The sequence below is a fragment of the Tenrec ecaudatus genome, chromosome 17 (genome assembly GCF_050624435.1).
Source record: "Tenrec ecaudatus isolate mTenEca1 chromosome 17, mTenEca1.hap1, whole genome shotgun sequence".
Lineage (NCBI taxonomy): Eukaryota > Metazoa > Chordata > Mammalia > Afrosoricida > Tenrecidae > Tenrec > Tenrec ecaudatus.
Genome location: NC_134546.1, coordinates 14,275,238 through 14,301,850, shown reverse-complemented (window position 1 = coordinate 14,301,850; position 26,613 = coordinate 14,275,238). Strand labels below are relative to the sequence as shown.

General features: G+C 43.5%; 1 long non-coding RNA gene across 1 annotated transcript; it reads left to right on the top strand.

Moving 5' to 3' along the window:
• Nucleotides 1–18,810: 18,810 nt before the first annotated feature.
• On the top strand, nucleotides 18,811–20,715 carry LOC142430865 (uncharacterized). Its single transcript, XR_012780668.1, has 3 exons — nucleotides 18,811–18,883; nucleotides 19,145–19,176; nucleotides 19,443–20,715. It is a non-coding gene; the product is annotated as an uncharacterized LOC142430865 (long non-coding RNA).
• Nucleotides 20,716–26,613: the final 5,898 nt, after the last annotated feature.

Sequence of the window (26,613 nt, the reverse complement as noted above, 5' to 3'; positions counted from 1 at the left end):
GTAACATTAGAAAAATCACCAGTGGGTGACTTTAATGAACAGACCTCTATTTTCTCAGAGTTTAGAGGGTTAGAAATCCAAGTTCAGGCTGCCAGTTCTAGGAAAAATTTTCCTTGCATTTCCAACTCCAGAGGAAGATCCTTGTTTCTTCAGCCCCAGCTTCCTTGTTCCTAGGATATCCTCATGTGTCTTGACCTTTGTTTCTCTCCCTCCCTCCCTCCATTTTCCTCCTTTCTAATCTCCTTTTATATCTCAAAAGAGAATGACTCCAGAAACATTTTGCATTAATCCTCCTTCATAACATACCAGAGACAATCTGTTCCCAAAATGGGATTATAAGCACAGACGTAGAGATTATGATTTACAACACATATTTTGGGACACATAATTCAATCCATAACATTGACGTTGCAGCTGTCCTTCTGAACAGCCTATTATTCTGAAGCAGCCTGATGTGTCTAGTGGGTAGGCTTTACCATGAAGTAATCTTATTAAATTAAGGGTTCACAAAATAGTTTTGAAAACAGACTCTACTGCTAAAATTATTTCAAAACCACTTCGCTGTTTATTGTGTTTGCTAATTTCATCCAGCTAGCTATCTCTACAAAAACATCAGATGGCCTCAGTTCAGAGCCAATAATTACTTAATGTAGTCTCCCTGTTAAAGGATATGAATTCAGCCAATGTTTATCAAAGACTTCCAGGAAAAACTCGTAAGAGCCAATAGGATGCTAACATTAGCTAACGATAAGAGAAGAGAGGGTTTGTTGAGCCCAGTCTTGGCTTCTGAACATTCTAGGGACTCATCTCTGGAGTTGCAGAGAGGTTCCTGGAGAATAGCATTAAACACGATGCACTTGGTCCATGAACTTCTTGAAGTCCTGCTGGTGTGAGTGCTTGTGAGTTGGGCCGTGGAAGGGTACTGCTTTTGCGGGTTATTCATTTCATCTTAGACATAGTGATATGGGCTCAATTGTTTTCTTCTTCATATAGGCAGGTGGCTGCTGAAGTAGAAAGAGGGTTCACCGCACAAAGCCAAGGACACAGGGTCTGATATCAGTTTTGCCATTTACCAGTAATCTGTGAGTGCACAAGCCTATTTCAGTCCTCAGCCTCTATATTCTTTGAAGCAAATAGGGCTGGGCAATAGCACATTGAGCTCATTCGCACCTCTGGGGTATTGTCTTCCAGCACGGCAGGGTGCTGGAGACAGGAGAGGTTAGGGTTGAAGCCCGACTTACAATTCTTTGCATACACCCATGTAGGATTGTGCCAAGTGGCTCCACCTTTAAATTTGGGATTAATCTCACCAACAATTTCCTTTTTATGCAATGAATCCCGGATGCACATTTGTCCCTACAGAGGGATTTTGAAAGCCTTTCCCACGGGCAAGTTCAGGTCTGCCTGCTTATCCCCAAATTACATTAATAATTAGGCATATGTAATGATCTTTATGTTAATCCCTGCATCATATGATTAAAAAAAAGTCCTTGAGAGGCCTGTGCAGACTCTTGGATTCACACATGCAATCCTATTAAGGGTGTGTCCTCATTAGCTTTTGTAAAAACCTCCTGCATCTTGCAAGGGTGGCACTGAAATACCACGAGCTCCACTAAATCCTCCCCGCTCACCCCTGCTCACACTTAACCTCTCTGCTTACATGGGACCTCTTAAACGCAGCTCATCACTTTAGCTCTTAGGTCGCCATTATTTGGGGACATTTCTGTTCTCTACCATCACACGCCTATGCTAATTCATTTGGCTCTAGCTCTTTTTGTTCTTGTTGTTTTTGGAAGTGTACCCGAGGAACAGAATGCCAATTGATCAATGTAGTCATTGGCATTGATTGCATTCTTCAAGTTGTGGATCCAGTCTCGGTCTCTTTTTCTGCATGGTTCTTCTTTCATTAACATGAACAGGTAAACCCCCTAAGATTCTTCTGGAAGCTTTTAAGCGACCGTTGTCAACTTGACTTCGTAAACTCCTTTAAAATAGCTCAAGTCCGCCTGGCTCTTATTGATGGTCTTTCTTTAAACCTGCCCCTCTCCTCTTCTTGTTGCCAGTAGCACTCGGGCGAACTCCATTTCTTGGAGAGCGAGAACAGCAGAAGGGCTGGTTCAGTAGCATCTTCATGATCATGGGTACAACAAAATCCATTGTCATGACTTGTATGTTTTTGAGTGCCTTCCAACAATTCTGAGGGGGTTAGAGGGACACAAGATGTCTCATCTTCTAGCCCCATATTGGATAGTAGTCTGTTGTGATCCATGTGGTTTGTATTGGCTAAATTATTTGTAGGAGCTCTCTTGGGCTTTTCCCTTGTTTCCCTCAGTCTGGAAGCTCCATTAGAATGTGTTCACCTTGGGAACCCCTCAAGGTATTTTAAATATCGGTGGCATTTCTTTCAGTATCATAGCAACATAGAGGGTACCACAGTAGGACAAACTGGCAGGTGGGTAATAGTAGCTTCTTCTGCCTCTCCCACATAAATTGGCATCAAACACAGCCCTGGTTTGGGAACTGGATCTCTGAAGGTCATTGTTAGGAACACTAGCAAAGTGTTTGTTGTTTCAGGAAATGCATCCATGTGAATAGGTTACCTGAGAAACATAGTGCATTTCACTAAAGATCCCTTCTGGTTTTTGTCAATAGAAAACTACCCAATGATCCTGAAGATGCTTACTGCTCTGTTTCTCTAAGCACTTACCTGTAACCCACGCTTACCCTTAACTAGGAAATCCAAAGCTCTTTCCTTGTACAGAGTCAATTGGCACGATGTGAGTGAGGTTGTAGTTTAACCTACGCTAAGTGGGTATTTTAAAGATGAATAATAAAAAGGGATTACTGCAATAATTGATGCAGATCTCTGGCACTGTGTAGAGAGGCCCAGAAGGAAAGCCGGAGGACTGCCAGCTACTGTGGATGGTAATCGCCTTACAGAGAGCCAGGGATGGCGGGACCTGCCCGCGGCACTTCCTCTCTTGTGCTTAATAAATGGGAAGCTTGAAGGATGATACTGGAGTCTCAGACAGGCATATGTCTCCTAGAACTTCCACAGAAGACCAGGCCGCACAGTACAGAGATGCCTGGTTCTATGCATTTCCTCACCTCGTGAACTGGGCAGCCAGCAGTAGAGGCTGATTATTGACTTTAGTCAAAACCAGCACTGGCTGTTTTAAATGAGCTCCACAGGAAATCGACAGAAGGAACAGCATTTGGTTCAAATCACAGTTCTTATTCATTTGTTTTAAGCCATGGAATAAGCTTACTGAGGCATGGAGGCAGAAATGACAGAGCTCACAAGGAATTTGATTTGGTATCAGGTACCATTTATTGATGGAGTTGGTTGGTGGTACACAAGGAGTTTAAATGCTTGGCTTCTAACCGTAAGGCTGAAAGTTCGAATTCACCCAGCCATATCTCGGAATAAAGGCCTGATGAATTGCTTTTGAAAGATCAAAGCCTTGCAAAGCCTACGGTGTGCAATTCTATTCTGCACCTGTGGGGCCAGCACGAGTCAGAATCAACTAGACAACAACTGGGTGGGTTGGGGTTATTTTTGTATCATTGAGTACATATTATGTACTAGGCTGTGATAGGTTCCCTGATAGACAATTATCCCTGGAAAACAATGGGCATTATAATATCTGTGCCCAGGAAGTTGTTATAAAGATGTAGTGACTTGGTTCATACTATATTTGGCATCTGATCCATCCTCATAAGTGACAGAAACTGTAGGGGAGAGTTAAGAAATATTGGTAAAAAGTCAGAAGCCTTGGCTAAACAAAATGATTAAAACATGAAGCTATTGCTTCTTGGCACACGCTCCATATAGGTCTCAGCCTTCCTAATGGGACATGGTCCCTTCCTAATGGATCTCCTCGTTGTCTTGTGCTTTGCAAATACGCTAGGATATTTTGTTAGGTTAAATTTCCTATATTATCAATGGCTAGTTTGGTTTTTCTTTATCATTTCTTCTTACAGTGTCTCTCTTTCGCCTCTCTCCTTTTACTATACACAGCAGGAAGAAATGAGAATGTATTTTCAACATTTTTCTTGGAAATCTCCTTCGCTAAATATCCTCAATCATTCATTGTTTACAATTGTGGCTTTCCATTAAAAAATGGGTACACTTTAGGTAGATTTTCTAGCCACTATGTAACAAGAACCAGCTTTCCTCCAATTTCCAGCATTTTTCTCCTGAATTTTTATCAGTGCCACCTTTAATATCCATATATCTACCCAAATTTAAACTTCTACATCATGTATCTCAAAATTATTTCCGTCTACGCCTACTAAAAAATTCCAAAGCCATTTTCACATTTTTGAGCATTAGTTATAATGGTACCCATTTTCTGATACCAATATCTGTATCATCTTGAGTGGCTTCTATAGTAAAAATTACCTCAAACTTGGTGAGTGAAAGAACAGAAATGTATTTTCACTCAGTTCGGTAGGTCAGATATCTAAAATCGAGATGCCAGGGGTCCCTCACTCCCTCAAGCATGGAGACCCCATCCTCAAGGGGAGAATCTCTATCTTACCGCTTCTAAATTCTGGTGGCCGCATGTGTTCTTGGATGTGTGGATGTATCCCTTCAATGTCTGTGTCCATCTTCCTTTTATCACCTCCTGTTTTCTCTCTGGGAGTATCTATCTGAAAGTAGCCGATGACTCCCTGTTACAGCACACATTTAAGGGCCAGTAGGATGAACGCTTCCTTTGGAGAGCCTTCGTTTAATCTCATCATTTGCCGTGTAAGGCAACAGTCATGCTGTTGCCATGGAAGGTGATGCTCACAGAGTCCAGGGAGTCAGGGAGGGAACACATCATTGAGTGTCACCATTCAGCAGATAACAGAAAGTTCACGGAAGGCCTCCTTTAGACAATAAAATGATGATGACACTTAGATCGCAGATGTTGACTAGAGCAGTAGTCTGCCTTTTTAGGCCCTAGGCCCCACTCGACATTGGGCTTTCGTATTTCAGACTGCCCCAGCTAGTGACTGGCCCCAAAGAGTCAGCTGTAATCACTCCGTGGGCCACCAGACAATTTTCCTTCTTGAGCCCCTTTTATTCCTACATCCCAACTCCTAGTTCCTCGCTTATTTAAAACATATTTTTATTGTCGTTTGGGTGAACACATATAGAGAAAATTCATTTTCCACTTAACAGCTGACACACACCTCGTTTCATAACATTGGGTGCAGTCACCATAAGGTCAACAGTGCCTTTTCCACTCTCTCCCTGGGTATCCCATGCCCATTTGTCTTTCTTTCTTGCCTTCTGAGTTTTGTTTCAGGGGAAATGCTACCCTTTGGCTGTCCTGTGGCTAATTGCACTGAGGAACACTTTCATTTCTGGTGTTGTTCTTCATGTTATACACCTGTCTATTTGAATGTGACGATGGGGTCACACTCTCTGGGCTTCCACCAATCCTATTAAACCAATCATTTTGGTCTTTTGTTATGATTCTGAATTATGCTCAACATTTTTTTCTCATTCTTGGTCCAGGACTTTCTAATGCTATTCTGATCCGAGCATCCATAGCATTAGCTGTGCTATAATGTAATACATTGTGGTCATGATTCACTGGGCTGGGGGTCTTGGGAACACAATTTGGGGGAATTTGGGTCAATTCACAGAACATAATCCACACAGAGTGTTCTCCATTCTGTTTTGGTGAGTAGTGACTAGGGTCTTAAAAACTGGCAATTGGTCATCTAAAGATTCAACTGTTCCCTGTCTGGAATAAAGAAGAGTGAACAAAATCAAAGATTCAAAGAAATAATAAATGTAATGGACTTTAAAGCTACGCAAGTTACAGCTTCCATTCATATGAAATCAGAAGAGTTGGGTGGTGCCCAGGTATAACTCTTCTGCTTTTAAAATGTCCTTTTCTAACCATTCATTGGGGCCAAACATCAGTATTTAATCAATCACACTAATCTCTATGGCTGAACATAATCTCTTCCTCCTCTGAATCCCAATGACATGTTATGTCACATACCACTTCTTATCTTGCACAATACTAATTTATATATATATATATATATATATATGTTTTTTTTTCTCCTTCTAAATTCAGACTTTTCTGACGTTTGATCCAGGTTTCACTGGCAGTCCCACAATAGCCTTCTACATGAGTCAGCCCTGTTTCACGCTTTCTCACCTGTGACTAATTCTCATCAGGACCACCGGAGTGATCCCTTTCAATTTCCAGTAAGATCATACTCTTTCCCTGCTTAAAATATGTTGAAGGCTTCCCATCACGCTCAGAATAAAAGCCAAACTCTTTAACATGGCCAGCAGGAATCTAAAGCAACTGCAAACCTTCCCTAGATTCTCAATCAGCCCAGTTCACCTTCAACTGCTTTCCCTTAAGGATTCTACTTTTGTGTAAATTAGAAGGTACCCCATCTGGCAGACCATCTGCAACACGGCAGCCCTCTGGGGAAGCTCATTGCCAAAAGGCACCCAGTTTTCAGGGCTCATGCAGCCTGTACCCAAACACACACCTTCCTGGCAGGGGCAGCCCATAATGGATCCAATCGCCACTTGAACCCACTCCATGAAGTACCTTTCTGCAGGTCACGATCTGCATTTCAGGAGTCAAAATAGATTTATTGTGTTTCTCTTGGTCCTGAAGATGAAATTTGTGCAAGTAAAGAAGTTACGCAACATAATAAAGCCTGACAGAGGAAACATGTAAAGATGTTTATGACAGTGTTCTTTGTAATGTTGAAAAACTGAAACTGACCTAAATCCTTACCAGTAGGAAAGGATTAACTTATCTTAAGGATGAACTACTGAAAACTAAGCAACTGTAAGAAGACTAAGACTGGCTGCTTAGTGCTGGAGGAGGTGGGGTCAATAAGGAAGGATTGCTAACGGGAACAGGGTCTGTTTGGGTGGAGTGTAATGAAAATACTCCAGACTGGATTGTCATCATGCACAACCCTGGAAATAATCTAAAAATCATTGAATTGTACTCTCATTGATTTAGTGAATAGTGTAAATGTGAATAATAGAGCTGTGTGTGTATGTTTTTTAAGAGCTATGTGGGCCAAGAAAGATAGGTAGCACTGTTATAACTGGTTAAATAAAAATAAATTATAAAATTTAAATATAACCCAACACTCACTTCCATGGATTCCATTCTGACTCACAGTGGCCCTGAAGGACAGAGAACTGCCCCCTTTGGGATGTAGATGTAGATTTTTACCAGGCCAAAGAGCCTCCTCTTTCTCCAGTGGAGGTGATGGGGTTGAACGGCTGATCTTGGCAGCTCAAAACATAACCTACTACACTACCAGTATTCCTTAATTAAATATATATGTGTACATGGGTGTGTGTGTGTGTGTGTGTGTGTGTGTGTGTGTAAGTGAGAGAGAATTAAACCGAGAAAGGAATTCTCTCCTGGAAAGAGAACTAACTAGGTCACTGGATGGGTGAAAAGGTTAAAAGGAAGTCTCATAACCAGTCAAGAATGGTTTGAGCTTCAGGTGCTTATATACTTATATACAAATTTAAAAGCAAAGTGGGTTTAATTTTTCTCACATGACAAGAAGACCAAAGGTAGACCACTGCCTTGCACTGGTTTCTAGGCTTCATGATGTCAGGATTAGTATCTCTGTAATGCCCTTGGCCTGTTACCTGATAGCTGTACATCACTAGACATCAAAGTAAAGGAAGGATGTTCTCCCAGATGTTTCTAGACCCAATGGATGCTTCCTTTTGCCATATCACTAGTAAAGTTACTTTTCGACTTTCCCTCCTCATTCTCAAGGGTGGATGTTACTGAGTAAGAAAGGGATTGGGAATAAATGCTGGTTGACCCAGCAGCTGTCTGCATCCCAATACACCATGTGGTGTCTTAAAGGTTGAATTGTGTCCCCACAAAAGCTATGTTAAAATTTGAACTGCTGTATCTGTAAACGTGACCTGATTTAGGGAAATAAAGTCTTTCTTTGAAGACAGTCTCATTCATGTCCTCCTGGAGTGTGGCGGGTCCTTTGCCTAATTCTCTGAGTGGCTTCCCATAAAATGGGAAATCACACACACAGGGAAGATACACCTGGAAGTAGCCGGGACCACCAGGGTCTCCAGCAGTCTCTGGAAGCCAGGACATAAAGCAAATCCTCTCGTAAAGTCTTCAGAAGGAACTGACATGGCCAATACCCTCTTTTGTACTTCTAGTGTCCAGAACTATAAACCAAGAAATTCTGTCCTTCGAAGCCACCCACTGTCTGGCATTTTGTTATGACAGAGCCAGGAAAGGAAGAGAGAGGAGAACAGTTTGGATTTTCTTTGCAAGAAATTTGTATTTCTTAGGTTGCTGAGTAATAAACTGGGGTAGCACCCAAAGATAGGAGCCATTAACATTTTGGTATCTAACCTTTCAGATTCTCTTTATTTATCTCTCTCGTTCCCCACATTCAAACACACACACACACACACACACTTAGTAGGGAGGACAAAAGAGGAGCTGATACCAAGGGCTCAGTAGAAAGTAACTGTCTAGAAATGATGATAGCAACAAATGTAGAAATATGCCTAATACAATTGATGTATGGATTGTAATAAGCATTGTTAGAGCTCTCAATAAAATTATTTAAAAAACAGAAATAAAAAAACTCACTGCCATCAAGGCAATGCCAACTCATGGCAACTCTATGTAATTTTTTATGGGAGTAGAAAGTCCTGTTTGTCTCCCAAAGAGCAGCTGGTGGTTTTGAACTGCTGACCTTGCAATTAGAAGTCCGGTGTGTCAGGCCTCCATGTATACATATAGGCACTTCAAAAGTTTGTATGAAAATTCCATTATCTCTTCATTTCCTTTTTCCATGAACTTTTTGATAAGTATGAATGACCTCCTTTGATATGTATGTGACCTTCTGTCATAGAGGCCATTCCAATTCACAGTGACCCTATAAGATAGGGTAGAGCTACCTTTCCAACTCCAACTGTCATTAATCCCATACTAGCTCATAGAAATCCCATAGGGCAGAATAGAACCACTCTCTCCTGTGTCTGAAGTTATAAATCTTACAGAAGAAGAGATAGCCTCATCTATTTTTCCAGTGGAGCATCTAGTAGATTCAAACTGGTGACCTGGTAGTTAGCAGCCCAACATGTAATCCATTAAGCCAACAGAGCTCCTTGAACAGCCCTCTAAGACTGCCTAATCTTTACACAGGTGTATCACTACATCTTTTGTCCTAGCAATTGCCTGGTAGGTACACACCAACAAAAATAACTACATAACGCACTCATACTTTATATCTTCTCTAGTCTACTCCCCCGTCATATAAAACAATCATGGAGATCTTTTAATGTCAATCTTGGTATTGGTAACATTCTTCTTAATTTCTACATTATTATTTGGTCATTTTTAGTTAATCAACTCTTATTAAAAATTCACAACAGTTCTATTTTTTCTTTTTCTTTTTTACTATTTTAAACAATACCATAGTGGACATCTCTCTCTATGTTTTCTGATTGTATAGAAAAATGGTGTTTATCTCCCATGGGTACAATGATGTTGTTACTTAAAATAAAACCTATGAATGATATAGGAGTGTCTTAGCGATCACTAGTCCCTTTATGCATAATTTCTCTCTTTCTTGAAGCAATACACATGTGAAGAAGAATATCTCAGAACTATGCTTCATGAGTAAAGGAAAGGATGAAATGCAGAATTAAGAAGGAGCACTAAAAGAAAGACGCTCTTCTTCCTGATATTCATTTCCTGAGTTAAGCAAAGGAAAAAACCATTACTTGAGTTGTTTTTAAAGGGAGACTGCTGTGTTATTTATACAGAATGGGAAAGATTACATTAAGTTCTGACACAAATTGACAAAAGCCAGAGGATTCAAAATGAACACTACACCCCTAACCTTAACTCAAGCATTTTAAAGCAAAAATTGTTGTAACCAAAGGGCTGTGCCCAATCAATCACATTATGTCTCTCTAAGAGAGAGTGGTGACTCAATGGGACAGTTAAATCCATGTCTGGCAAGACATGCTTCCACTGCAGAACCTCAAAACATTTTTATGGACACCCTAAAGGGAGATAATGGGAGAGTCTTGCTTAATCAATGACTGGGGGGAACATGGTTCTGGAAAATGGAACACAGAGCAATCCTCCTTCTGCAGAGACAGAGACAAGGAAAACATGACACAACCTTGCAAATCACTTCTCCAGACTTGTCTGCAGTTACCCTTATGCAGATACCCTAAAAGTAGGGAGAGATCGGAAGGGCATGGATTATAAGGAATCTGTGAATATGTGAGTTAGTTAGTTTTTTGTGCCAACCTGGCTAATAAACACGTGTGGGGTTAATTGAAGGGCGGAGGGATAAATGGCTCAGTGAGCCTCGCCTTTCTAGTTCTCAGGTCTCTTGCTTTGTCATGGTCAGAACAGGGTGCAGCTGCCTTAGCAGTTCCCTGCTTCAGCTGGCAAGGCTCACTTCCTGTAAGACATCCCCAAGGAGAAGCCACATGGACCTAACCCGATGCAGCCCTGGGTTCTGGAGCAGCCATGTGGAGACCCCTGCCAGCACTGAGATGCTTACATGTTCACTGACTCGGCTTTCCTCCCGCAGTCGGGATCATTGTATCTATTTTGTGAGATGGAGGAGGACTTCGTGGATTGGTTTTGGACATATGGGTTAATGGGTTGATGTTGGGCTTGTGGACTTGGGCAGCACTGGGTTGGAATGTTTTCTTGGTGCACACTTAACCTTTATATAAAACTCTCTCTTATACATGAGTTTCTGTGGATTTGTTTCTCTAAAGTACCCAGACTAATACACTATGCTTCTACTAATTATGGCTAGCAGAGCCCAGAAGGTGTAGAAGTTAAAGACTTGGCTGCAAACCAAAGTGTGGGGAATCAGCACACACCAGTAAAGAAAAAGACGAGAGAAACACCATGGGCAGGTCTCGTCTGTGCTGTAAGTTCGTTCAGAGTTGGATTCTACTCAACAGCATGGAATGGGAAACTATGGCTAGAAACACAAGCCATGGAGTCTCTTTTCCAGTGTCACCACTCACTGGCCACTCTTTGCCAGGTGCCTTCTAAATCTCCATTATTGTAGAGAGTCTAGCCCTGGGTAAAGCACTTTTTTTTGTCAAAGCATCACCCCGCTTCCTTTTTCCTTCTTTGACCCTAGGAAATTCCCTATCCAAACTTCCTATCTGAAACTGAAGTCTCCCATGCCCTCCCTGGTCCTTTGTCAAGCTCCCAGATTTAAAAGAGTGCGAAAGTACTGTCACTCACCAGGAGAAAACCTCTTGTTAATGATTAAGTTCCACATTAGTTTAAGTAGGGAATGATTTGAAATGATGTACTAAACCATTTCTTTGAATGTGCATTTACTTCCCATCTGTTTGGATGAGGTTCCGGTCCCTTCCTTCAGGAGGATATGGCTGTCATTGGAGCTCCCGAGCATTGAGCTTGTGCAAATTCTTTCCGTAATGCATGTCTACAATTTTCCGTGTGGGACTTCTCTGAGAAAATGGAATGATACTTGCAAAAGAATTTGACTGCAAAAAAGCTGTCCATATTTTTGACAGCTTTGTCTAATCTTTAACACTTGTCTCCCCCACCCCTATTTCATTGGTCAAGTTAGAAAAAAAATCACCTATAGCAAGTCTTTCCAAAGCACTTTACTAAGTTTCTCATAAAAATAGTTCTTTCAGCATTAATATTTTATCTAATTATGCAACATTTGATTAAATGGTATACTTACATTAAAATGTGAAATGACATAACCAGGTCTGGTTCTTGATGAGCAAGAAATTCCTCTAGTTAGCAGTCCACTAGAGGTCATCTTTCAGGGGGGATCTCAGTCCTGGGTCTTGTGGAGCTGATTAAAAGCAGCAGTTAATGTGGAGGGTCTAATCTGCAGAAGCAGGTAAGTGTGACCCCCAGAGAAGGCAACCCCATTTCTGTAGACTTGATTCTGATTCAGAGCGATGACTCCATAGGGCAGAATAGAATTGCTCCATATGGCTCTGTGGACTGCTAGTCTCAAAGTCAGTGGTTCAAACTCACTAGCCACTCCATGAGAGAAAGAGGGGACCGTCTCCTGTGGTGGAGATTTACATCCTTACAAATCCTATATAAGGTCACTAAGAGTCAACTTGGTGGAGTGGGGCCACATTGGACACATTAAGGGAAGCTGACTGGCTCCTCATCCTTCTCTCCTGAGGAGCGTCTAGTGGATTTGAACCACTGACATAGCAATTAGCAACTTAATGCTTAACCCACCGCTCTACCAGAGAGCCTACAAGTTAAATCGTGACTGGTTAAGAACATTTTTGTTGTAAATAGGATGCTGTAAATTTGAGGATCTAAACAACTTATAACAATTGAGAGAAATCTAAGACTTAGTCAATTGTCACAAACTCACTATGTGACCACCGCAGAACCAAATCCAACCCAATCGGTGAATATACATATCTGAGTAGAATGGTGATCCGTCGAGCTTTCGGTGTGTTTCCAAGGTGGAGATCTTGGAAATTGGCACAACTTTCTCCAGAAGCCCCTCTAGGTGGGTTCAAAGGGCCAACCTTCCTTTTAGGAGCAAGTGCTGAGCCACAGAGACCCCACAGCCAGGCAGTATCTCACAACTTTGGCCAGGATAGCCTGGGATCTGCCCAACCAGAGCTTACACTGGTTAAAAACAATCTTGGTGGACTTCTTTCATTTGCAAATGAGGAAGGTTGATTCAGCAACCCTTCCTTCTAACTCTCAAATTTCCTTTTGAGCTATATGCATTCCCCAATTCATTTCTTCCCACAGGACTGGCCTTCTCTCTGATCCAATTGTTTGCTCTTTCTTTGGTTAGGTGTCATCTTAGAATTTGCTAGTGAGTTGTAGACTTACAGGAGCATTAACAAACAAACAAAACAATAGATGCTTGCATTAACAATAGGACTATCTCATGTTTCTAGCATGTGCTGTAGCATGAAGCTGGCCATCTTACACACCCTCCTGCACACACACTCCCAGCCTCCTGTGGGATTTTCTATGGGTCTGTGTGTGTGTGTGTGTGTGTGTGTGTGTGTGTGTGTGTGTGTGTTTGGGTTTGGTTTTTAACCTGGGATGATGCTTATTTTTATGCCTCAGTGTACACAGATTGGAGCGTGTTTTCCACATGCAGCTTCTTGCTTGCCAACAAGCCCAGCTGTTTGGGGGGCATGAAGATCACCCAATTATAGAAGACTGTGTCAACTACCTTTTCATGTCTCCCTTTCATACCCTGGAGGGTCCTTTCCAAGAGACTCCAATTCCAGGGGTCCCCTTCATTTATAGGAAACATTTACTTCTCTTATTACATGTTTTTTTTTAATATCTCTCTTTCTTTCCAGCTCATCATGAAAGAGTTTTTACCACAGTCCACCAGAGGGGTTTTTTCCCATTTGTCTTCACCATGCCTCAGACCCTGACCACATGTGAGCCGGCTTTTATTTTGAATTCCCTCTAAAGGGAGACAGGACCCAACAGATTCAAACACTTCCTTGGAGAAAACAAGGGGGGAGGGGGAGACCTCCAAAGTACAATATTAACCCAGACTCCCTTATGCCAAGCCCCAGACCATAATAAATTTTATTGCAATGTTACAAACTTCTGAAAAGAGGAACTTGGACAAGAAGTGCTGACATAAGCTGCCAGACCCTCACCACTGAATTCTTGCGGGTTCTGTCCTAGCACCGGGATGCATGCGCGTAGGCTAAGAAGCACAAAAACAAAAACAAAGAATCAAACCAGGAAAAAGTGTTGTCGTTTAATGTTTTGCCCATCAGTTACTTGGATTTCCTTTCCAATTAATTTTAGTTCTGAGAATGAGAACATCTCGCCAAAGAAAAGCAAATACTTTAACCTACAACGCCCAGCCAATGCTCAGGGCTTAGAGGGCAAAGAGGTATTCAACCAAAGTTAAATTCATTTTCTAAAACAGGCCTTTTTTTTTTAAGGTGGGCCTTATTAGTCATTGAAGTGACAGCTTTATGCGCTATAATTATAGTCCTTAATGAAGGCACAATGACTTTATCATACATTACCAGGATCAAAGCAGACCTCTCCGGAATCCGTTGTCAGCATACAGAGTCCATACAGAAATCAGACCAAATACGAACTGGAAAATTTTGCTTGCATAATGCCCCAGAGGTTAAAGAAACAATGAGTTCAAGGCGCAGTGTGAGAAAATTAGAAGACACACTAGAGGTCACTGTTGCCACTTGAGCTGAAGATGCACAGCCGAGTACACACACATGTATTCTTGTCATCCCTGTGTGCATCCCAGGAAAACTCTACAGAGAGCACTTGCCTCCACGAGGTAGGAATATACAATTATATATACAAATATACATATATATATCTCCATCATGTGGCTATCCAAAGATGGAATTCTAAAATACATCTCAGTTTTTGAGGAGTCTTTTTAGAATCAGACATCCTATGCTGAGAAATCTCATACACACTTAGAGAGCTTTGAAAACATATATTTTTATCTCCATAGTCAGCAAAGGTAACTGAGAAATCCTAATGGGAAAGGCTTTTCTTTTCAGGGGGAGACAACTCTATATCGTAGCTCTTATGCGTTGCTGGGAGATTGTTAAATATGGACAATATATTTAGTCCCATCATGGAAGCTATATGAAGAAACTGTCTCCTAGGTATGGCAAGTCTATGAAAAACCTTGGAGAAGGCTATGGGGAACTATTTGTAAAAAAATAAAAATTATAACTGTACATGCATAAAAGGAACCTCTTTTAGGAAAACAACCCCTGCCCCAGGCAGGCCATTGAAATCATCACGAGCCTAACAGGAAGAGCATCCTTACGTGCAATGCCTGAAGGAGTTTCCGGGTCTGCCTGGCTTCCACCGTGGCTTCCGAGACTAAGGAACAGCAAGACATAGGTGTACCTGGTTCAGGGAGATGCGGGAGCTGCTCAGTGCCAGGGCCCCAAAGCCTGGATCCTGAGTGGCTTATTAAAAGAGCTAATGGTTGAATGGTCTCTCTCAACACGAGTATGCTCCCCTTGCCAAGGAAAAGAATCTATAACACGCATTAACCCTGCTCAAAATACTTCTTACAGTATTGCTCTTAGATTTATGCACTGGCGAGGGAAGCATTGACATGGGGCTTAAGTTTCCACCCAAGCCTTGAAATAACATTTTAAGAAGCACTCCCAGCTCGGTCCACTTGCCTTCTGTTCTTCGCACGTGGGGCTGCCGCTGCCCCGTTTGGCAGTGGCGAGTCGACAGAGAGGGAGGAAAGGAGAGATAGAAGACAACTTGTAGGTCTAGTTCCTGCGCTCAGCTGCTTGTTTCCACTTTACTCCTGCCGATCGGGGACCTGTGAGTGAGTGATGTTCTAAGAGCTGGGTTGGCTTCTCCTTGTCACTGGGTGTTTTCTACAAGCTTCATGCTTGTGGGTAAATGGACTTGTAATTTGATGTCAGAGTGTTGATGAAGAAGTCAATATTTTAGAAGCATCTTCCAAATAATCTTTGTGGAATTAGTGACTGAAGGTGTGGTGGCTAGTGGGCTCCCAGCCTCAATGGAATCAGCAGTTAGTGGTCGGATAGTGTGGATTCAGGACAAAGCGTTTCCCCCCAGTTCTCAGCCCAGGAAAAGGCCTCCAGGAAGTTTCAACCTTTTTATGCCTATTTTTTTCTCATTTAAAAAATATCTTTTTTTAAAATGAAGATGAAGAAGACGTTTGGGTTTGGGGTTGGTCTGGTTTTGCCTATCCGGGCAAGGTGACATAGACGGGTAGCTGCAGAGTACTCCACACTGGGCCCAGGGCAGTCAGAGCTCTGCCTGGGTCATCTTTACTATTGGCATTGTGTTGCTGTTACTGTCCGTGCACGAAGTCTGTCTTCTGACCACTCCGTATGTGCCCAGCAGAGCCATGCCAAGGGTGTTCCAGACTGTGGTCTTCAAGGGCCTCTCTGTTTTCCAAGGAGCCGCTGGTTGAGTTTGAACAGACAACCTTTCAGCAAGTAAGCAAGCACCCTGAACCACCCAGAGGTTTCTTGGATCTCTTTACACTTATCATAAAGGACAAGGAGCCCTGGTGGTGTAGTGGTTACAAACTGGGCTGTGAGTCGCCGAGTTGGCAGTTGGAAACCACCAGCAGCTCCCTGCGAGAAAGACTGAACGCAATGCTCTGGCAAACACTTAGGGTGTCGGAAATCCACAGGAGGTCGCTGTGAGTCAGCATGGACTAGATGGCAGCGTGTTTTCAGCTTGGGACAAAAAAGAGGACAGAAGCTGTGTTTACACCACAAGCAGGTTTAAAACAACTACAGCAACATTTAAAAAACATAAATAAATAAAGCAGTTGAATTCAACAGCTTGTAATTTGAAGGGGGGAATAAACAGGTTTTAATTAACAGTTGTGTTTTTGTTTTTCTAAACAGCTTTGTGTACACAAATTCAAACTTGGACTTCAGGGAAAATGGAATGCATTGCTAGCCTGAGACAGAACTTTTACCATACTTTTCTTAGCTAAAACAATTCCGGGCATTGTGTCGGCCAAAGTGGAGGCATTCAATGTGTTTGCGTTTTGTGCGATGCAATTAGTTTTTAAGACGGCCCTGTGATCCGTAGCCTGGGTGCAGGAGTGGGGGCTCATTGAAGTCAGAAGCCATCAGCACTAAGTAAGAGCAGTCCTTCGGTTCTCCCAAGGTTGGAAACCGCGGCCCACTCTGGCTCTGGTTGCAATTATAATAAGTAATACGTTTTGTTTTAAATGGAAGCTTTCATAATGAAATTTGGAAGCCAGTGTCATTTCCTTTCCTTTGCTTTCTACAAAAAAAAAAAAGAGGAATTGAGGGCAGACAATAAAGGGAGTAGCAGGGAACTATTATGTGACCTTGGGATATTTCTGTAGCAGTGAGTCCTGGACTTGCGCACACGTGCACACACGCATGTATATACATACTCACATATGCACACATGCACACACACACACCACAGTTCCTCTCAAATGCTTTTGCAAAACCGTGTTGAGCAAAAAATGAAATGGAGATTTGGCAGTCCCTTGGTTATTGAATAATGGACAGATTGATCAAATGAGATGACTCACTATTACTAAAATTCAAATTAACCAAATAACGATGAAGTCTTCATTGTAGTCTTACTGCAATGCAAACCAGAGTAGGAGAAATGAAGCTTTTTCATGTGTGCATGTTTTAGGGGTGTTCTGGGAGACGTGTCATGAGCCCGTCCTTAAGAAAGGCTGCCGGAGGGGCAAGCGTCGTGGCTTCCTCTTGGCCTCCAATGATAACTGAAGTCCTGGAACTGCCATGTAGACCACACTAGGACATGTTCCAAATCCTTAGTGTAAGCCACATCCTGGAGTTGCCTTTATTTTTTGAATATTCTAGATCAGCAAAATTGGCTCCTGGACATCCCTACCATCAAGAGACAGACAAAAAACAAAACAAACAAACAAAAAACCAAACCCAGGATCTTTCCTTTTAGGCTGTCAAATGGGTTACAAAAACAAACACCCAAATGCGTAGCTGTGCTTTGCTTGCCTGTAGACAGTTGTTTGACTGTGGGGTGTCTGCAGCCCCGGGGTGGGGTGGGGTGAACAGTTGGGTTGTGTTTACGTAACACGAAAGGTAGAAGTTGCACAACTGTCCCTGAGAGACTGGCGAGAGGTCCCCGTGGTGTGACAGCTGTACTGTGACTGCCTCCAGACACGTTCTTCCTGCTTTGTTGACATCAAGGGGGCCACATTAGGGACTCCAAGCACCACGCCTTGGTTTTCAAGGTAAATGGAAAGTCTGGGTTCCCCTGGCAGTTCCACTGAGGAGAACACCAAATGGCGAGAATCCCATTTAGGACCATGATCTTCTGATGACTGGGAATACAGGGCTCTCCACACCTTTCAGAGTATTAAAAGATCTTTATGCAAGCAATCACTGGACTCTGTAACTATATGCAGGCCTCTGGGTGATGTAAACAGCTTGCTCTCAGTTACTAGCTGAAAGGCTGACAGTTTGAATCATCCAACCAGCAGTCTCAAGGAAGAAAGTTCTAGCAATCTGCTTCCATAAAGATGTCAGCTGAAGAAACTCTCTGGAGCTTAATTCAACTCTGAAACAGCATGATATTGCTGGGAGTCAGTGTCAATTCAACCGCAACAATTTGGGGGTTGGGTTCAGAATTCTACGTATCCAAGAGGAAGAAATGTGTTCAATATCTCAATGTTGTGCTTTAAAAATATATATATATATATATATATAAAGAATAAATAACTTAAAATGCATGCTAATTCCAGGTAAAGGGAAAAGTATACTGAAAAAAAGCTCTTTGTATAAAGGCTCCCTGAGATAGGATTAGGAAATATTTATAGTTCTGCTGATGACTTAATACTGTGCTAGGAATTCATCCATCCTTCCAACTGGTTTGAGAGGAGCTTGAAACTAATAAAGCATATTTGTGTCCAAGCTGGGAGCGAAGTCCAGGCCCCAATAGCAGACCTGAGACACACTGGCCCAGGGAGCTTCACTGATGTCAAATGTAAACCACTTTTCAAAAGCATGTTATCTGGTCCACCCCAGACTATCCATTTTGATAATCTCATTCCATTTTTCATTTTATTGTTGAAAGGAGAAACAGATTAATGAGTGTCCCAATCCTCTGGAAAGAAAACCTTCCTTATAAGGCTTGCCTGAAGAGAGATATGGAAAAATCACTTACCATGCCTTTGTTTTGCCAAGTGAAGTCACATTCAGACCATTTATATTTGAAAAATTCTTAACCCAGGTCAGAGTGATCTGCTAGATTATATCTGCAGGGAGAAAAAAGATGATGAAAAAGGGAAGGAAAAAAATATGGCCCAACACATCTAGGTGAGTTATAAACTTCCCAGGTCCTGATTTATTTGTATGTATATGTGTGAGTAGGAAGAGGGTAGGGGCTAAGCTCTGGTGATCCACTGCATATTCAACAATGAGCACTTGACCTCAAATGACATTACCAACTGATCTGAATCCACCAGTCATGGGGCCAGGGTGGGGTGGGGCAGTGGCGTGGGGGTGGGAGCACGTGGAAGTCATCTTCTGGAAAAATTTGCAATCTTAGAAATTAAGATGTTATGCTCTCTCCTACAGGGTCCCTATGAGTTGGAATCAACCTGCCAACAGTAGGTTTCTCTTTTTTCGATTGGTTGGTTGGGTTTGGGGTGGTTTTTTTGTTTGGATTTGGTTTTGGTTTTGAAGTTGTTGGTGCCACAGGAAGGGGACATCTGTCTAAAGAGAATGTAAAAGGTTTGGCAACTGAAGATACAAGATCTAGTCCCCCAAGTTTCCCAGAGCAGAGTTTCCCAGGGAAGGAGCTTCACAAATGATCCTGCATATTAACAATTACCTGACAAGAAGGCTTCTCACGCTGCAGTGTTTCTCTCTGCAGGGCTCCCTCGGCCTGCGGTGAGAAGGGCACATGATTCTGCAGCTTTGGGAGGCAATCTTAAGGTCTGAAAACTCTTCTGCTGCCAACCTTGGATTAAGACGAGCCCGTCTGATTTATTTACTGTTTGCCTGTTCATTTTCAGCTTATTAACATTTTCATGCAAGCAATCGTTGGACTTTATTGAACTGTCTGATATATAAATTAGATGCCAATAAAACTGTTAAATGTTTTTAAAAACAAGTAAACAAACAAAAAGGGGAACCCAACTCTGGACTCCCATGCTGGAAGATTACATTGAAAGGAAAATTTGAAAAAAAGTTCCAAATTTTCACTAACCAGTGAGAGGATAATTTTTCTTAGATATGTACTAGGAGGTAATAGTAAAATGTTGTTCCTGAACTAATGTTCCTGCCCACATTAATTGCATGGTTATGTATCATCCAACTGATTCTGACTCACAGTAGACTGAGTATACTATCCTAAAGGGGTTTCCTAACCAAGGACCCATACGCACATAGTTTTCATAGACAGCCACCTCTAATAAGAACCCAAGCCTTCAGCAAAAGAAACCCCTATTTGATTGGGAACAAGATTGCAACCCTCCCTCACCCCCACCCCAATCTACAGTGTCAAGTTCCTATAGGTGGCTGAATTGGCAACCACTGATAACAGCTCATCAATGTCAAGGAGTTCGAAAGAAAGAAACTGCATTGCCTTTTAGAGATTAGATCGGCTCTAGCTTGGTTATTTGCTGTAAATAATTGGGCTCCCGGCTCAGAGAATTAATCAAAAAACACTACTTCACTTGAATGATGTTCTATGCATTTTAATAACAATATTCCTGTTGGGCATTGTGATGTGTGAATTTAGCATCGTCGGACGTCTGTCACTTCCAGTCCCACGGGGAGCTGGGAGGAGAGCGCGTTCTCTATTTCTTGTAGACAGTTAAAGAATGCTGAGAGTCATCTGGCGAGGAAGCGAGGCCCCTTGATAGAATGCTTTGTCGTCCACGAAGATCCAAATTGTAATCTCGACCAGCGGCCCTCTTGTGCACCCAACACCTGGCCATCAGGAGGCTTGCGGGCTGCCCAGCAGGTTTTAGCAGGGCCATCCAGATGAAGAAAAGCTAGGAAGAAAGACCTGGTGACCTCCTTCCAGAACCAGCAGAGGCTGATTTGCAACCCACCAAGGGGATAGCTCAGGACCAGGGTTCCGTGTCGCAACTCAAGGATGGCCAACGGCAGCAGCGTGTCCTCAGGCAAGAGGGCACGTTGGCAACCATTTCCTTCAGTTGTCTGATGGGGTACATCAAGGCACATTCCGGGAAGCAGTCTCCGCTAAGCACGCCACACCATGCACTAAGCACATCAAGCATGCCCGGGGAAGGCTCTTCTGGGCCAGAAATTGCAGGTCTGTGGCTGGCAGCTGGCACAGCACGGAGGCTCGCATCACTGCCGGGGCGAGACTGCATGTGCCCTGGGCAGGCTGAGGGCTTGGCTCTGCGGTTTGGTGAGTGGAGGTGTTATGTACCTAAGGCCCTTCCCACTAAGCTGCCTCGCAGCAAATGCAAAACCACACGGTGACACAGACACCCGGGCAGAAGGAAATTAATTAAGACCTGGCACTGACATTCCCTCCTGAGCTGAAGCCACCCTCTAGATAGGGCCACACATCACTCTGAGACAGGGCAGACACAGCGGTGGGAGCTGTCTAGACCCGCTGTGATGAAGGGGAACTCTGCTGCCTCCATGTCGGCTGTGTTTTCTTATGTCGGTATTGTCTCCTAATTTTAACATGACTGAATTGTCAAAGGATTTCTTTCTTTCTTTTTTTTATTGACTTGCCTTGCCTACAAAATGACCAAACTGCCCCCCTCCTCTGTTTCTCATTATGTTCCATTGTGTGGACATACACGGAGTCAGTTTTCTTGTCTTTTTTACTTTGTGTGTTTTTCATCTAAGACCATGCAATAGCAATCATGCCTAAACATATGCTCAGCCACTTTGAACACCCCCCCCCAAATGGAGACGCCTTGTGTCACTCACTCTGAGGGCAGCTAGTAGGGAGCAGGTGGGCTCCGCCGCAGAGGGGGACCTTCCTGTAGCAGTCCTCCATGCTCCACGGCCACTTCTCAAAGCCAAGCTTCTCGGCCCTGAATCTGGCCTTTTTATTCTGTCAAGATACTAAAAGCAATTAGAGACCCGTGTTGATTGATCACTTGCCAATTTTCCATTTTGCCGTCAGAGCAGTTTGAGACTTGGTCTGTGTGAGTCTGCCACCGCCCTCCTCCCTCTGCTTGCGTGTACGTCCATTCAGAATCCCTACTTTCACCTTCTTAAGAAACAAAAATGATTGAAGAAACAGTTGCTCACAAGTTGGAAAACCAGAGCTATCTGATCCAGCTGAAGGATGGTCTCCTTGATACAATGGCTCTTAAGGAACACACGGAGATATTTTCTGCTCTCTCCACAGAGCACGGGCTGGTGTGGCCGGGTGGGCATGCCCCTCTGTGGCAGTAAGTACCAGACACATTCTCCCGCCATGCCCACCCTGAAGAGTCATGAGTCAGAACGGGCTTCATGTAGGGAGTTTCCTTTGGCTTTCTGAGAGAGGATGCCGGTGACGTGTATTCCGGGTCTGAAGGATGGTTGATTCCTTAATTAGACGAGATAATTCTCTTCTTGCTGTTTTAGATCGTCTCTTCCTCTCTCAAATAAAAGGAAGCATCATGGGCATGCAAAAAAAAATCATGATGTGGCAAATGAAGGACCACAGCAATGGGTTAGTGCTAAGAATTGAGTTGCTTAAGCCTGGGAACTTCAAAACTGACAAATTTTAGCCATTGTCAACTTATTTTTAAAGTTCATGATGGTGAGCACCAATTAAGTGGCCAAGAAAGTCATGAAAGTCTGATGAATTATAGGTTTTGTGGGCATGGCACATCATAAAATATTGCTTAGACTGTGTTGTTAGAGGTGTCAGATAGGGTTGTTTCGGCCAGAGAAATCTCAGTTATTGCGATCAAGTCTATGTTGATTCAGAGCAACCCTACAGGACAGGGTAGAACTGCCTTATATGGTTTCCTGTAATTGCTTACAGGAGTAGAAAACCTGGTCTTTTTCCCAACCAGCGAATGGAAGCTTCAAACTATGGACCTCACAGATCACAGCCCAACTCTTAACCACTAAGCCACCAGGGTGGCTTAATTTATAAGTAAGTGCTTGATTTACCCAAGGAAGAACTATTACATTTCCTTGCATTTTTATTCATCATATATTGTTATGTGGGTGAATCTTTAAACAACTCTGCTCACAACACACCGGATACCTATCTTAGAGGCCATGACACTGATGGGAGCACAGATGAATGAAACAACCCTGTTTCAGTTAGTCGTCCAGAGCTTCAATGTCTGGGCTGCCCAGGGACTCCTAAAAGCGCATTGGCTTTAAGAAAGGTGACTCCAGGGACATACGAGGGACTGAATTTTAAATGCGCGGGTAGGGAAACCAGGCTCAGGATGACTATTTGACAGACCAACAGAGAGTCTAGGCACGGGGTCGCATCCCCCTGAAGTGGAGAGTCAGGGCAGACAGGAGAGAAGGTATGAGAACTACTACCAGGACAACTTGATGATAGACTGGGTTTAGGGTCAGGGAGATGAGTCCACGATGACTTTGACCCTTAGGGAAAGACGTCAAAGCCGCCTTTAAGGGAGGGAGGTGCAGATACAGGAGCTACAGGTAGTTTTGAAATTGCTATTACTCATCACCTAATTCTCAGACTCTGCCTGTATGTTCCACTTTATTCCAGAGATAGTTATAAAGGCAAGTGGACGGATGGTTCATCATGTTCAATACACTTGGTAGGTTGCCCAAAGAAGTCAGCAACTCCCCTGGGACCCCACGTGGGCAGCTCAGACATTACAGTCCACAGCACTGGCCAAACAGCCAGTTGGAGAGAAGATTCAGTAACTCGAGGCTTGTGTGCAATACCACTGCCTGTAGGCCCTGATCAACGGGACCTTCACACACACAAGTACACTGAGGCGTAGACTCCCACATGCATTTTCACAGCTGCATTGGAGAGATCGCCCTGTCTATAGGGCCACTGTGATTCAGAATGGACTCAAAGGCAACGAGTGAATCAGTGATGGGAACGAAGATGATCGCAGGCAGCACTGTGGTGCCTGTGCGTCTTTTTAAGGCGCTCCAGCGGTGCCAGGGTTAAAGTGCTCGCCTGGGTGGAAGGTCAGCAGTTCAAACCCACCAGCCCCTCGAGGAAAGAACTCTGTAGCCGTCTGCTTCTGGAAAGATTTATAGCTTCAAAACCTTCCGGGCAGTGGTGTCACAGGTGGAGAGCATGTGGTGTGAGGCTGGCAGGAGACACTGTCAGAGGGGTGACATCCAAACGCGACATCTATTTAGTCATGTTGCAGTGCAGCCACTGATTATTTTTAATAAAAATTGTCCGATGGTTTTCACAACAAAGAATAGTCTTCATAAGCCGAGTGTCAGTATACTAGCATGGGCAGGTTAAAACTCCACGAACTTACTTGCTGAGCCTTCCCGTGCATTTCATTCCAGCTGTCACTATTATTACAGTGATGGTTGGAACCATGTGGTTTGGCCTGCTCGCGCCATTGCGTTTCAAAGGTGTGCTTTTAATTTTGCGAGTTGTTGCCCTGGCTCCTGTTGCTGTGACAGGCGTTAGAGTGCGCGAGCAGCATCAGTGGGAGGAGCTATACTCAGGATTCCGGGTGGTCTGGTTGGAAGAAGCCCGGTGGAAGGGCTGGGGAGACAGTGTGAGTGACGGCTCTGCGTGACATCAACCTGAGCGAAGCTACTGCCCTCCAAGTAGCCCCCGTCGTCCCACATGGCGCTTTAGGCGTGGGCATCGACCCCACGGCAGGGATTTGGTTTGTTCCAGCATCACCATCGGGGCAAGCCTTTGTTTCAGATCATTTCATAAACCTTGGTGTGTTTTTTACAAGAGGAGTTGCTCTCATGGTTGTGAAGATGACCCGCGGTGGACAACGCTTTGGTCTGTTATAGATGGTGTCGCCATGACTCAGAGCGAGCTCAGCAGCACCGACAGCAGCAATATTTCTGGAATTTATGTCGTGACTATTATTCCAAAGAGCTTACCATCGGCAACACAATTGTTTTCTGTAAATTAGAATCTACGCTTACATGCCCCATTCACTGTGACGCACCTTACCGCATTTAATCCTCACGGCAATCTGCCGTGAGCTACTGGCGCTGAGCATAAAGTCATTGGACGACGCTAAAACACAGAAAGGTTAATGGCTTACCAAGGCCACACGGCTAGTTAAGCTATAAGGAGGTTTTTAAGCCCACGGAACGTGGCTGCTTTTCCAAATGAGCTTAACCCTTGCTGTGTTCGACACAGGTAAGGTGAGATGGGTTTTCTTGGTCGCAAGACCCCAACTCAATCATTTCTATCCTGACTGCAATTAGTATTGTCATTTTATAAGCCCAAAGTGCAAACCCATGGTCACGTGGTCCCTTGAAACCTCAGCCTAAAATGATGGGCCTCCACGTATCCAGTCGGATGGCTTTGCACTGAGATCCAGGGTAACTGCATGAACTGTTAAGTCTAAAAGCTAAGATTCCTGTATCATCCCTAGCACCTGCCGCTACTGAAATGTAGTATAATTAGCTGCTCTTTCTAAGACAGACCGTCAAACAGAATGCAATTAAACAGAAACGAGAGGCCGTGCATTTTAGAGCAGAAATAAGTAAGTAAATAAATAAATAAATAAGAGCCTTAGGAGTCTAACTGGATGGATGCGTATTCAAAAGTAGCAACTTCAGAGGCTTGGCCGCTGTTCCCGATGTTGTGCTGACATGGTGAAGGCAACTAGCATCAGGCTTTCTATCTACGTGGGACTCTAGCCTTGTGCACGGAATGTTCCGGTTGAGCGAATGAAGACCTTTGGGACTGTCCTAATCTTGCCACCGTTTAAAAGGTGTTGAGAACCACCGTGAGCAGGAGATCAAGTCCATGGGGTCCCCAGTCCTCCTCAGCCTAGTAGAAAGTTCCCCGGAGTGGCCATTGTGAGTCGTGGATGCTACTAAGAGGTTCCTTAGCTGCCCACGATATGTGATACAAGATGAGTAGCTGAGCTCTCGTGGTCCAGTTCTCTGAAGGTTTGAGAACTATTTGCAGGAGAACATGGTGACACTCAGGTCAGGCCAAGGACCAAATGGTGATTTGATACAAACTAGGCTAATCAAGTGCCTATAACGTGGCTGGTGGTAGGCATACATTTGTGAGGCTTGCCGAAGAATCATGACCCCTGTGAGCCAAATTCCAGTGGAAGATGCAGTATGAGGCCAGCGACTCATCACTTTCCCAAGCTTCTTCCAAAGAGCTATTACTGCTTAGAAGGTAAACCCCAGAAACATCCACGTCCCAATTACAAAAATCGAAAAAAGTTCTGTTCATAAGATTGTTAAAGGTGGCCAGCCTGCAATTGGAGAGGGAAAAAAAATCAGCCTCATCAAGGCAGATATGTACTGCAAAGCATTATAATTCGGCCAAAGAGACCTTGCAGGGAAGAAACGATGGAAGGCGCCATTTTTAAAAGTTCTGCTTTAGCCTCGTGCTAGAATTTACCAGCCGAGAGGTCTTTTAGGTTCGTACTGAATATTAAAGAGCTGCTTTAGCTTAGCAGGGGGCTTGTTTGCCTTTTAAAGGTGGGTTCTACCAGTGCTCTTTTATAAACACATTTTTGCTGATTCGGGGCTGTACCCCAACTCCCACTGTGGGATGATGGATGCTCAGGTGTGGAAATGGACATTAGCCATTAGGGAATTTATCACTGGGCACTTTTTCGTCCCCCACCCCCAAGGAAATAGTAAACGTGCTGTTCTTGAAGCCTGGTTCAATCATCCCCTAGATGAGTGTTGTAGCTTAATAATTCGACATATGGGTAGCCCCTTCAGTACTTCTCATCTTAACACCCCGTCGTTCAAATGCAAGGTCAGTTAGGAGCGTGAGACAGAGAAGTGAAAAATAACCTGCGCCTGGGCAGGAACTCACACAACATCCCCCAAAACAAAAGCCACATACCCAGCTGCAAAAGGAAAGGCTCATTTGAAAAGAATCTTTCTAGGGACCATGCGGACCTAGCCGTGGTCCCTCCGGG